Source organism: Carcharodon carcharias, chromosome 8 (genome assembly GCF_017639515.1).
Source record: "Carcharodon carcharias isolate sCarCar2 chromosome 8, sCarCar2.pri, whole genome shotgun sequence".
NCBI lineage: Eukaryota > Metazoa > Chordata > Chondrichthyes > Lamniformes > Lamnidae > Carcharodon > Carcharodon carcharias.
Window position 1 is genome coordinate 141,506,635 of NC_054474.1, and position 13,397 is coordinate 141,520,031.

Genomic DNA, 13,397 nt, shown 5'->3' on the forward strand with positions numbered 1-13,397 from the left:
TTGGAGGGGAACTTCCAGGCGGTGGTGTTCCCATCTCTGCTGCGCTTGTCCTTCTAGATGGTTGTGGTCATGGATTTGGAAGGTGCTGTCTAAGGGGTCTTGGTGAATTACTGGTGTACAGTGGTATGTTTCAAGTAAATTCAAAAAATATAGCTTAAGAGGTTTTTAAAATGTATCTTTTAGGCTCCTTGTGCCCAAAACCACAGCTCAGTTTTGGGGCCTCCTGAACTAACGCAAAAGATTACGGAGATTTGATGTCCACTGTACTTCATTTGCACTTAAAATATTGGCCTGAATCTTCCAAGGAGTGGAATCACCATCAGATTGCCACTCCACTTCTACTTTTCCGCACCACGCTGGGACCCAACATTTCTGGCCAGATTTCCGATCCCGGCTTTTCCAGAGATGCTGAGCATACCTGAAATGGAGCTACTTCTTTGTAGGGCTGGATCATTGGGGGAAGACAAGCCATGTTCCCTTTTTATGGCACCAGTATTCCAGTACATAAGGAGTTTAAATGTCCCAGAGACTCTTTGGAAAGCTACGGAGAAAAGGTAAGTGAGTAAGGGGGTAGGATGGGTGAGGTAAGTGGGTAAGGGAGTAGGGAATATGAGATAAGTTGTAATATGCCTTTAAGGGATATCAGTTGGCATTACCAGAAGGGAAAGTGTCATGTCATCTAGTTTTAGTTTCAATTTTGCTTTGAGCAGAGCACACACACATACACACACACAGCTCTGATGTCTTCAAGCTTTATACCTATATATAACTAATGTTCTCATGTGCCTAGTCTTGGTGTTCACCCAATCCCTTATAAGTGACCGACGCTTATATCATAATAATGACTTGACAGGGTGATCAGCAATGGTGAAAGACACCCGGCAGCAAGATTAAGTACAGGTGCGACATGGTGAACAGTCTTAGATTGTGCTATATGGCATGAGACGACCCTCAACATTTTGGTCAGACCACATTGAAGTCGTAGCGTCGGAGAGTGTTGAAAGTTCAGTGGGTGAATGCAAAGAAAAACTTTGAAGACACACCATCAAAATAGTGCTCAAGTACAGAGCTTGTAAGCAGACAGAATCCTCGTGGTGAGATTGCACTGCATAGCCTGTCAGTTCAGTGAGTGGGACACTGTCGAGAGGCCCAGCACCGGGTTAGAATGATCAGGGTGTGGGCTGGACCAATAGCAAGCAAGAGAGAATCAAATAAAAAAAACAAAAAAAACAAAACCATCCTATAAATTGGGCAACAGAAGGTTGTAATTATCAACGAGCGGAGCTTTGGGCTTTGCCGAAATTGACTAAAACGGAAAAGCGCCATTACTCCATGGTGCCTACCCACCACAACTCGTCTTTGTAGACAGAGCTTTGGAAAAGTGCATGAAAGCAGCTACAGTGACACTCATCCCAGGTACACAGAAGGAAGAAGGTCAAAGGGATATAGTCAGAATGTCCACAAAATTCCCCAGTTTGAATTGGGATGCAGCTGACCTACTATCCAAATTCAAAATGTTTAAACAGCATGCAGAGCTATGTTTCTTGCTTCAGGCATGTCTGAATCAGACAAGCAAACCATAAGAATTCACCTAGCAATTGGGAATGAAGGTCTACAGAGGCTGAAAACATCAGGATTAACAGAAGAAGAGAAAAAGGATCCCCAAAAGGTATGGACTGCATTGGTAGACCAGTTCAGAGTCAGGTTAAACTTCCGTATTCATGGACTAGAGTTCATGCCATTTCGACAACAGCCTACAGAATCTATAGAGCACTTCATCAGCAGAGAACATTACTCTGTGATTTTTCAGACACAAAGCTAGCAGGCAGAATTGTTCAGTAGTTGATCACATCCACTCCCATGGAAACATCCCAGAAAGATCTGCTAGACAAGCCCAAAATATATAGCATCGAAGAGCTACTCAAGAATGGACTTAAGTGTGAAGTGATCCTTGCAGGTCGACAAAGCTTACAGGTCCTAAGTACAACCCCAATTGTTGACACATTCACTAGAACACCCAAATCTAGCAAGACGTGTAGAAGGTGGAGCCTTCTACATGCACCAAGGAAATGCCCAGCTTACTAACAATTCTGCAAGGCATGTGGCAGGAAGGGCCATTGACAGTGGCAGTGCACTAGAGCAAAGGCTGATGCAGCTACAAAGAACCATACACGGTTCCACGCAGACTGTACACAGTGGGTACCTTCAAGCAATAAGAATGACCATCCGGTATCCCGACAGAAACATATACATGAGGTGATTGATAAACCAGAAAATAACGATTTTCACAACGAGATGAAGAGCAGTGGACACATGGTTCGCATTGTCAATCTCATGGAAACGAAGATGCCATCATACCATCGGATGTAAGTGTTTGCCAAGATTCAAATTATCTGCCCCAAGAAAATTGGTAACGACTCGTTATTGGCCAAGACTGACACAGGGGAAAGTGCCAACACACTACCCATGCGAATTCTAAAAGATAGGTATCCACAGACATGAAAGGCCATGGCAAAACCTAGTACTGTGAAACTTTCAGCATACAATGGTTCACAAATTCCACGTGCAAGATCCATAGCCCTGGAGTGCAAGTACAATCAATCCTCCTGGGTGTCACAGATGTTCTACATCGTGGAAACTAAAAGCCTAGTGATTGCAGGTCTATCGGCATGTCATGACCTCACACTAGTGACAATCCATGGAATCAGGCAGGTCAACAGAGCAGAATCTTTGTCAATATTCTTCAACAACTTCGTCCCTCACACATGGGCATTGGTCAGATGAGAAGACTCACAAGAGTAACACCTATTGACTGGGTATGAACAATGACGCTGAGGTCATCATCAAGAAGTATGAGGCATGTCAAGAGTCCAGGCTAAGTCAGCACAATGAACCATTGATTCCACATGAAGTTCCTATCCATCTTTGGTCCAAATTTGCATCTGACCTCTTTCATGTCCATGACTTCATCATCATTGTCAACTACTTTACCATATACCCCATTATTTACCAATTACATAATATCTCAAGTACAAGGGAGGGTAAGGAGGTAGGATGGATGACGTAGATGGATAAGGGGATAGGGTAGGTAATGGAGTAGGGTGCATAAGGGGGTAGAGTGTATAAGGGAGTAGGGTGGCAGCTGGATATGGTGGTGAGGTAAAAACAGAAAACGCTGGAAAAACTTAGCAAGTCTGACAGCATCTGTGGAGAGAGAAACAGTGTTAGTGTTTCGAGTCCATTTGACTCTTCTTCAGAGCTAAAGAGAAGTAGAAATGTGATGGAATTTATACTGTTTACGAGGGGTGGAGCAGGTAAAATGGGTTAGAAGATCAGCGATAGATGGGGGCTAGGGAGAGATTGACAATGATGTCATGGACACAAGACAAAGGGAGTGTAAATGGTAGTGGTGAAAACGAAAGGAGGTGCTGATAGTGGCATAAAGGTAAGAAAGAATATGTGAATAGCAGAACAAGGGTCAGCACTCTGTGAAAGAACAACATGGAACAAGTGACAGGTAGCCCTTTGGTTGGGAGGTGGAGCGAGGAGGTGATGGTTGAGGAAAAAGGATAAAAAAGGGTTAGAAAGGGGATAAAACAATGAATAAATGAATAAAAATAAAAATAAGTAAATAAAAATTAGAAAATAACTTTTTTTAAAAGGACTTAAAAAGGGGGTGGGGATGGAGGAGAGAGTTCATGGTCTGAAGTTGTTGAACACAATGTTAAGTCCAGAAGGCTGTAAAGTGCCTAATCAGAAGAAAAGGTGCTGTTCCTCCAGTTTACGTTGGGCTTCACTGGAACATTGCAACAGGTCAAGGATGGACATGTGGGCATGAGAGCAAGATGTTGTGTTGAAATGGCAAGCGACAGGAAGGTCTGGGTCACGCTTACGGACAGACCAAAGGTGTTCCGCAAAGTGTTCACCCAGTCTGCGTTTGGTCTCCCGAATGTTAACCCAAACCTTCCTGTTGTTTTTGCTGCTCCCAGTGCAGTCTCCTCTATGTTGTTCTTTCACAGAGTGCTGACCCTTGTTCTGCTATTCACACATTCTGCTTTTTTACCTTTATGCCACCATCAGCACCTTCTTTAGTCTTCACCACTACCATTAACACTCCCTTTGTCTTGTGTCCATGACATCTTTGTCAATCTCTCCTTAGCCCCCATTTGTTACTGACATTCTATCCTGCTTTACCTGCTCCATCCACCTTAAACAGTATAAATTCCAGCACATTTCTACTTCCCTTTAGCTCCAAAGAAGAGTCATATGGACTCGAAATGTTTATTCTGTTTCTCTCTCCACAGATGCTGGAATGAAACTGGACGGACCACCCGGCATCAACCCAGGCACTGGAAATGCCAATGGCAAACACATGCCTGTTGACCCTGCAAAGTCCTTACTAATGTTTGTGGGCTAGTGCCAAAATTGGGAGAGCTGTCTCACAGACTAGTCAAGCAACAACCTGACATAGTCATCCTCACGGAATCATACCTTACAGACAATGTCCCAGGCACCACCATCACAATCTCAGGGTATGTCCTGTCCCATCAACAGGACAGAGCCAGCGGAGGTGGCAGCACAGTGGTATACAGTCAGGAAGGAGTTGCCCTGAGAGTCCTCAACATCGACTCTGGACCCCATGAAGTCTCATGGCATCAGATCAAACATGTAAACCTCCTTGCTGATTACCACAGAGTGCCCTCCCTCAGCTGATGAATCAGTGCTCCTCCATGTTGAACACCACTTGGCCTGTGTTGGGTGAATTGTGCTGAAAAAGACCAGTGTAACTGAGCAGAAATTCCTTAACATTATGTTTTGGGAGTCACACAAATTCTGTGACTTGCTCCATAATTTTTAATGCATATCACATTCATGCTATTGAATAAAATATTTGTACTTCGTTGTTATTTTTTAGTCAGACAGATTTTTTGACAACTGTAAACCTCATTTTGCCTTCAAGTTTACAGTTTTGCCAGTGTAAATACAATGCATATAATGAGTGCTTCTAGAGAACATTTGGCACATCTGTTTTGTTTCACATTAAAATACCTGAGGATGGGGAAAATGGACCCTGATTTTCTATTGTTCCATGCTGGAAAGGACATCTGCAAAGAAATATGCTAGAAGCATGTCTAGTCTTTTATTTAAATATTCAGAGTACAGCAAAGGATTGGCTCATGGAAATTCATTGTTCTCAGTGTACTAAGGATGATGTTAATATGTAATCATACAAATGTACCTTTGGATCTCTGAATGAACCAGATGGTAGTTTTCTACATGTGAGCTTTAACACATTAAAGAAGCCGAGAGTAATTGATACCCATAAGGATTACACTGCTTTAATTTCATTGAGGGATTCACATTGTTTCATAAACCTTTCAAGTGAGTATAGCACTGGCTGACAACTTGCATTTATATAACATTGTCATCAGGAAAATGTCATCGCAATGGGCTTCACGGGAACATAAAGTAAATGGATGCTGAGCCAAGGGAGAAGACCAAAAGCTTTTGTCAGTGGCAAAAGTACTGAGCTTATGGTGGGAGATAAAGATGATAACTTTAACCTTCTCACTGTTCAATGGGGAGAAAATTACAGTTTATCCAAGTCTGGATGTGGGACAAGCAATAGAGGCAGTGGAGGCGTTGAGAGACGTGGAAGAGGGTTGGATCTGGGTCCTCAACTTCTCCCAGCAAAAACTCCAAACACAGCTAAGTATATAGAACAGATCATGATTATGTCACAATATCTGTGATACAAGTTAATAGCACCTTGCATCTATGCTTCTCTTTCTCTCTCCTCAGAAAAGTTTCACTTCTGAATTTAAGTTGCTTTCTAAATATGTACAGGCTAGTAAAATCTCCAGTTCCTACTGTTGGATTAAAAATCCTTGCCGTGACCCTGTAACTGCACTAATAAGAACTATGATGTGGAAACAACCTGACTTCTTAAATTTTCTTTTCCCCACATTAATGAACTATTTGTAATTCTTCTCACAGAATGGTGAAGTGCAGCTGGGTATGTAGTACCTGAGGATTACTAAATTCCAGCAAATGGAGTAAAGAAAAAACACATTTTCTGAAGAACTTTACTGCATTGCATAAAATATCATCTGATCTGCCCTGCAGCTATCAAACCTCACAGGTAAATATTATGCATATATATGAATCATCACAGCAAGCTTATACGATGAAGAAAAAAAAAATCAAGATGACAGTTGGAGTTGTTCCTGAGGGCAGATGTTGCTTTTCCTAAACCTCCGCTCAAATTATTGATGAGTCGAGAGTCCTGAATCGTTTGTGTTTGGCTAAAGCACTGGTTCATTTTTTAAAGAATTATTTCTGCCCCTAATGAATATACTGCCTCTACCATAAGTGTGCTGAGAAATATCATTACTCCCAGGATGTTAAAACATCAATAAGATGGCTTATTGAGCAATGTCCAAAAGTCCAGATACACTGTGCAAGTAGAGATAGGATCCAGGTTTATGTCTGTATTGGCCCAAATCCTGTTTTCACTTCAGGTGATCATTCACCTTTTTTGTCACCTTAAGCAGAAAGGAGAAACTGTTCCCTAAAGTTATGGTGTGCATTGAAACACACTTTCCATTTTTCTCATATTCCATTTTCCAAGATGACAATAACATGAATTACGAATCTTCATTTTTCTTTCTCTGTGATGCTACATTTCTTCCTGTGACTGATTACCTTTCGAATGAAAGAAGCAATTCTTGAGGAGAATTATTTCTCACCGTCCTGTAAACTCCATCAGTGCAGTTCTCAATTTCATTTGGCAGATTGGATTTTAATGTCTTATTGGTGGCTTTACAAATAGGTTCTAAGCCACCCGATAGCTCAGCATATTTCTTCAATACAACTTGGCCGAGGGTTGGGGGTGGGCGGGCGGATGGGGGGAGGCTAGTTTAGGGAGGGAAAAACCATCCCATGTTCTCACTAAGATAAAAGCAAAATACTGTGGATGCTGGAAATCTGAAACAAAAACAGAAAATGCTGGAAAAACTCAGCAGGTCAAAAAGCATCTGTGGAGAAAAAATAACAAGAGTTAATGTTGCAAATCCATATGACTCGAAACTCTGAAGCTGTTAGACCTGCTGAGTTTTTCCAGTATTTTCTGTTTTTGTTCCACTTTCTCACTTCTGATTATTACCTAGTTCCCTCAGTTGGTAATGCTCACATGTCGACTTTGACTGAAGGCAGAATTGGCTTGACTGTGATGAGGTCCGTTATCAAATAAGACACGGTACAACAACGACAACACTTCAATAATACTTGATTGACTGTAACGTGCTTTGGGACTTTCGCAGGTCCTGAAAGGTGCTCTAGAATACAAGTTTTTTTTAGACTGCTAACAATGACTGTCAAAGTTCATATTTGGGCAACCAAGCCCTCGCAAAAAGACGAGATCAGACTTCCATTTAGCATTTTCTAACCTAATTTTCAAAACATAATGACAATTCAATTGACTGTTAAGCAGAACATTCACTAAGGAGTTTAACATGGGAATATTATGCCACTACTCTGCAACCTCACCCTCCCTGTTTCAGGGGGCTAGCACTACACATTGGAACTGACCTGCACGGAGCATGAAGAGGGAGCAAGACTTAAGCGCAATGTGTTCAAAAAGTATGACTCCAAGCAACTGCACATTATGCCACACAGCCAGCAGTGATCCTGAGCAAGAGAGACTTGAGTGACAGGCAGAACAGTAGGGCAACCGCTGACAATATGGTGCTCGAGGCAACATTGTATGCAGCGTGACGATGTGAACAAGCTGCTCTGGCTCAGGCCATTGTTGCACTCTTGCCTTTACATTATTATACAGGATTCTTAGACCATGAGCCCAACAACAAAGTACAAAACACCGTGGCTTCATTGTGTGGTTTCAATAATAGAATTTGAGAGGATGCTGCCAAACTGTCTACTGACTGCAGTGCTTTTTGGCTTGGTAGGTCTAACGGATGGGATTTGTTCTAAGGAGTGGATGACTTGTTATTGTTGTAAATCTTCATGCAGGCCAAATAAGAAAATATTAAAATGATGCCCGAGTATTATTGATTGACAAACATTTATGCATTTCACTTCTCTTGGACTTATGCCGAGAACCAATGTCTCAGAAATCCGACTGTGCTCGAAAATGGGTGCACAGGGGTCACAGAATGAGTGAAGTGTACTGCACACCCCTCTTAGTGTTGTCATGGGCAACACACAATATTTATGCTGCCGTAATGACACACTTGTGCAGCTGGCTTTATCCATGCTACTCATTAGCTGCACACTGAACATGGCCAGTTAAAGTCTGTCAGCAAATCTTATAGAGGAGACTGACTGCAGACATCAAGAAAGTGTGTGTTGAAAAGATGGTTGACAGAGATGAATGGGCACCAGGGTCCTCCAATGCTGCCTGAAAGCCCCAGTGCAGGAAATACAGGAGGTAGGAAATCCTCCAGACATCCATTTTTGCATACAGCAAGAGGATGTTGGCAAGCATTGTACCCAGGACATGGTTGTTAAGATGGAAAGACTGCTCTCATATTCTCTACTCACAGCTCCACCACTTGGTTTCATTAATAACAATAAGGACAGCACTCATAAAACCCTCTCCCAAATTTACTTCACCCACAATAACCACTGCACCACTAGACCTCCTTCTGCTCACACTCACCACTATTACAGCCTTCATTCACTTACAATTTACATCTCACACACAGAGTATCAGTTATTTTACCATGACAGCCACATTTTCCAAACACTTTACCAATCAAGAAGGTTGTACATACTCCCAGGCAATAGACTGACATCAGAGAAAGAGTCTGCCTGCAGATCCTCTCCTCCACTTGAAGAGAGCCTGCTAGCCGTTATGTGAGGGGGAGAGTTGAGTCTACGGAATGGCAACTCTGGAAGAGACATTATGTAGGGTTTCTTCATACCTCTTCCTACTTGTCTCCTCTGACTTCTATCTCACCCCACACACTCTACAGAACAAGCTGCAGGAGCTTCCAATGTCTACTTCTTTCTCCCTGTCTCCCTTTCACATGACAAACTAACCCTTGTCCTCTGCCATTTCAGCTGCTGAGAATTTGGAAACCCCTCAACCTGTTGAGGAAGTGGAGCCCAATCTTCTGGAAGGTGCACCATCATTTGATCTGCCTCTTGCAAGCACCTGCTCAGTTAATGGCAGCATGCAGTCTTTAGGCTCCATTATAGAGTAAGTATCTGTATATGGTTAACTCACCGGATACATGTTCACAGGATCTTGGGTGGTGGGTATGACACCACAGGTGCCAGCTCGCTGGAAGGTGAGGTGGCGGACAAGTTGTGCTGCAGAGAATTCAAATGAAGACTTTGAGGGCCCTGGTTGCCAAAGAACACTGATGATGGGCATCTACCAGGAAATAATAGGTGCTGTACTGGGCAACCTGCTAGAGAACTTGTGCACAATGCCAGAGAGCATCAAGGAGTCCAACTCCAACCTGTCTCAAAGCTTCATACAGACACAGAGACCATTCTGTCCAAATAGGGCAGATTTCTCAGTTCCATCAACATGGCAATTGCACCCATCTTGGTGGAACCTCTAGTTCTGAACACTTCAACAGCCATATAGACTGCTGCCAGGGAAGTTCAGAAGGCTGCCATCTTGGTATGGGGGCGGGGGCACTGCTGAAAGCTGCTTCCAGAGCACCACATTATTCCTGGAATTTGTTCTTGAGCAGGGCCATTATTTCCTGAGGTGGTCCTGCCAGGGATGTGACACTGAATCCCTGGGAGATGCATCTAATGTCCCCTCTAAACAGATGCTGCTTCTCTGCGGTGTATCCGTTGCTGCTTCCTCCAAACGCAGCCCCGGAGACCACCCATGTCTGTGGCCAAACTAGTTCTGAAGCAAATAACCATAACAGTGCAGGACCAACAAAATGTTCTGTACAGGGAAAGTGAACTCTCCACAATGCTAAAATGCACCAACAAATGCTGGAAGGCAAGCAGAAGCCTGAACTGGTAAAACCAACTACCTTGTAGTTGATTCCTTTAGTAGCTTTACTGAAATGCCTTCCTGCCAGTTAATGCCATGTAATGCTGTGTGACTTCAGCATGTGGCGACTTATACACTAGGGCATTCCAAAAAAAGGGAACATGTCCTGAAAGATGCGCAGGATCATAGTTTGAATAAATTATTCTTGCCTTTAAATATTCTCGATACCCGCATCTGCCATCCATATGCCTACCTAATTCAATAGGTGGGCATTGCACTTCCAGCTGGGAACTGTGCGTGCAGTTACTGCCACGTTGGAAGCTTAATAGCTAATTAGCACCAAAAATTGAATGCTGAGCAGCAGAATTTCTAGACTGATGGCCTCCTACAAAGCCATAAGGGAGTGTTTCACCACTCTATCGCTGAGCAGCGTGCATAGTAACATAACTGAATTCACTGCATTAGTCTTCGGCCCTGAAGGATTCCTGTGCCAGTGCTGGTAGGCTGATAGAGTGGTTTATGTGAGAATCATGCTAATCTCTCTTACCGATTTCATTCTGTGCTGCCATCTCATAATGCAATTTGACAGATAATTTCAAAACCTTAATAGGAATGAAAGAAAACAAAAGCTAATAAAATCAACACCTCTAAACGAAGGACTAACATTTACAAATCCCTGCCAAGGGATTGTACATGTTTGGAATGTGATGAGAATTTCAAAGTAAGTACTCAGGCAAGCCTTGTAGAAACAGGAATGATCACTGTTAAAGGGTAAAATATTATTAAATATCAAACAATAAACATGCACAAGGAATTGTTATTCAAATCTCTATGGGCACTAAGTTGGAAATGCTTGTGCAAGTAATTTATGCAATTTTCATATTTAAAAGGTTAATAAGAGGAAATTCTAATAAACCCTTTAAAGTGATGAAACTGGAGAATAGGTATTTGTGGGGATTTGTATATTTTCAGTGGGAGGATCTGCAGTATCTTCATATATGAAAGGCACTTCATGTCTTATTCTGATGAAGATTGATAGAAGATATGATCGACCTCTTCAAAATGCTGAGAAAAATGGACATCAAGTCAATTATTTAACTGGTGCTGATGGCACAGAATTAAGAAATACAAAGCGTATAATGAGAACCATTGGCCAAATTTTAAAATCCGGGGGATTCTTTTTCCCTTCTAAATTTGTGGGATAAATTTGCTGATATTAAATTCTAAAATTTTTACTGAAACAATCCACCTCTATTATTGCAGAGTGCAGCCAAGGCAGCTCTTTTGCATCACCAAGCACATTGACCATGGAAGTGGCAGAACACTTCAGAAACTGGGCCCCAATCAGACCGCATTTTGGAACAACATGAACTTGCTCAGGAGGCCACCTCCTGCCATTTGGGCTTGACATAATGTGAATTGCGACTCAATTTTGATGCTGAACCAGGTCTATAAACAGCTCTTAGGTGCTGCACTATTACAAGTGCTTTTTATTAAGTGGATGCTCATCCTTTCAAAACATGAACAATTTACTGAATGGGAACAGAGGCCTAGACATATTTTTAAAGACGTTTGCACAGAATTTTACTGGTGAGCAGCATGTAAGCTGACTGATAAACAGGGGCTTTCCTGGCTGCACATCACAACCTGGAGCTATTGATTGTGCATTACAAGTACGCACCTTGGGTACATTACAGCAAATCTATTATGACTTTTTGATAATAACTAGAGTAGTGTGATGGATTGAATGGTCCTTTTTCATTTTATCAAATTCTTTTAATAAAACGAACTGAACGGAACTAAGGTCCAGAATTTTTACAGGCCTTCGGGAAAATTCCCACCATGAGTTGAGCATAAGGCCGAAAAAATAGCCAGGGGCCCTGTTATGTCAGCACCCTAATGGCTCGCCTTATTTCCACAGGGCCTTGTTTGGGGAGAACCATTCATCTATCTTGGATATGGCCACTTGCATTAATGTTTCCCCAATCTCAATGAGTGTACATGTCAGCAGACCTGAGCACGCCAACTCCCAGAAGGGAAAAACAGTTCTTATTTCTTAGTTTTTTTCATTCTGGGCATCATGAAACAAATCATTCATAATGTTGAGCTGAGCAAAGGAGAAATTCGCCATTTTACTAAGTGTACAGTTGCTCTGTATTTTGCACATTGTATAAAGTTTAACAACATTGTACTCCAAGTTGAACATTTACAAATAACAACAGAGATGGTTTTAAATTATTCACCCTTTTGGTAAAACCCCTCTGTGGCCTTGCCTCCCCCTCCCATAGAATCTCAGAATTGTTACAGTACAGGGGAGGCCATTCAGCCCATCATATCTGCTCCAGTTCTCCAAATGAGCAATGCACCCAATGCCACTCCCCTGCCTTCTCCCTGTAATCATGTACGTTCTTCCTTTTCAGATAATAATCCAACTCCCTCATGAATGCCTCAAATGAATCTGTCTCCACCACACTCTCAGGCAGCGCATTCCAGATATTAACCATTCGCTACGTGAAAGTTTTTCCTCATATCTCCATTAATCCTTTTTGCCAATTAGCTTAAATCTGCGCCCTCTTGTTCGCTATCCTTTGGCCAGTGGGAACAGTTTTTCCTGAACTACTCTGTAAATCCATTTACAGGGCAGAATTTCACCCACGTCGGGCAGGCTCAGTGGGGGTGGTCAGAAAGCTGACTGCTTGCCCACGATTGGAGGGCGATGTCACACTGGTGGGCCAATTAAGGCCCGCCCAGCATGAAATGCGAATGGCAATGCTCAGCGCTGTCTATGCAGGTGGTGTGGGTGGGGGGGTGGGGAGAGTAAGCAGGGCGAGCGTGACCTTTGCGCATGCTCACAAGTGCGTGCTTGAAATGAGGAGCTATAAAATAAAAGAAAACAAAAATGTAATGAAACATGTCCCCTCATGTGACTCTAACAGGGACATGTAATTAATTAAATTTAAAAACTTTTATTTTATTTTTATTTGCTTTCGGAAACCTCATCCCACCCATGGATGAGGTTTCCAAAAAAATGTAAAGGCTGCTTGGCCTTTTTGCCTGCCCGCCAACTGTAAGGTTGGACGGGCAGTGAAAAATTTAAGTTAATTGATTGTTGAATGACCTTAACAGGTCTTTTCATTGTCGGCGGGGGCGCTGCCGACTCTGGCTGACCTATCACAGGACTGTACGTTGATGTCAGCACGCTTGGCTGACGTCAATGTTCGAGCGGGTTGGGCACCCACCCGCCCACTGAGCTAAAAATTTGCCCCCATTCTCTGCCACCTCTCCTTGCCCCACAACTCTCCAAGGACTCTACATTCCCCCAATTGCAACCTCTTGTGCCTTCCCTGAATTCCCATGTCCCACCATTAGAGGCCATGCCTTGAGCTGTCTAGACTTTAAGGCCGGAATTTTC

The 13,397-nt window shown here is 42.7% G+C and overlaps 1 protein-coding gene across 1 annotated transcript in view; it reads right to left on the reverse strand.

Moving 5' to 3' along the window:
* Positions 1-13,397, reverse strand: part of whrna (whirlin a) — a 204,515-nt gene that overhangs the window by 136,095 nt on the left and 55,023 nt on the right. The window lies entirely within an intron of this gene.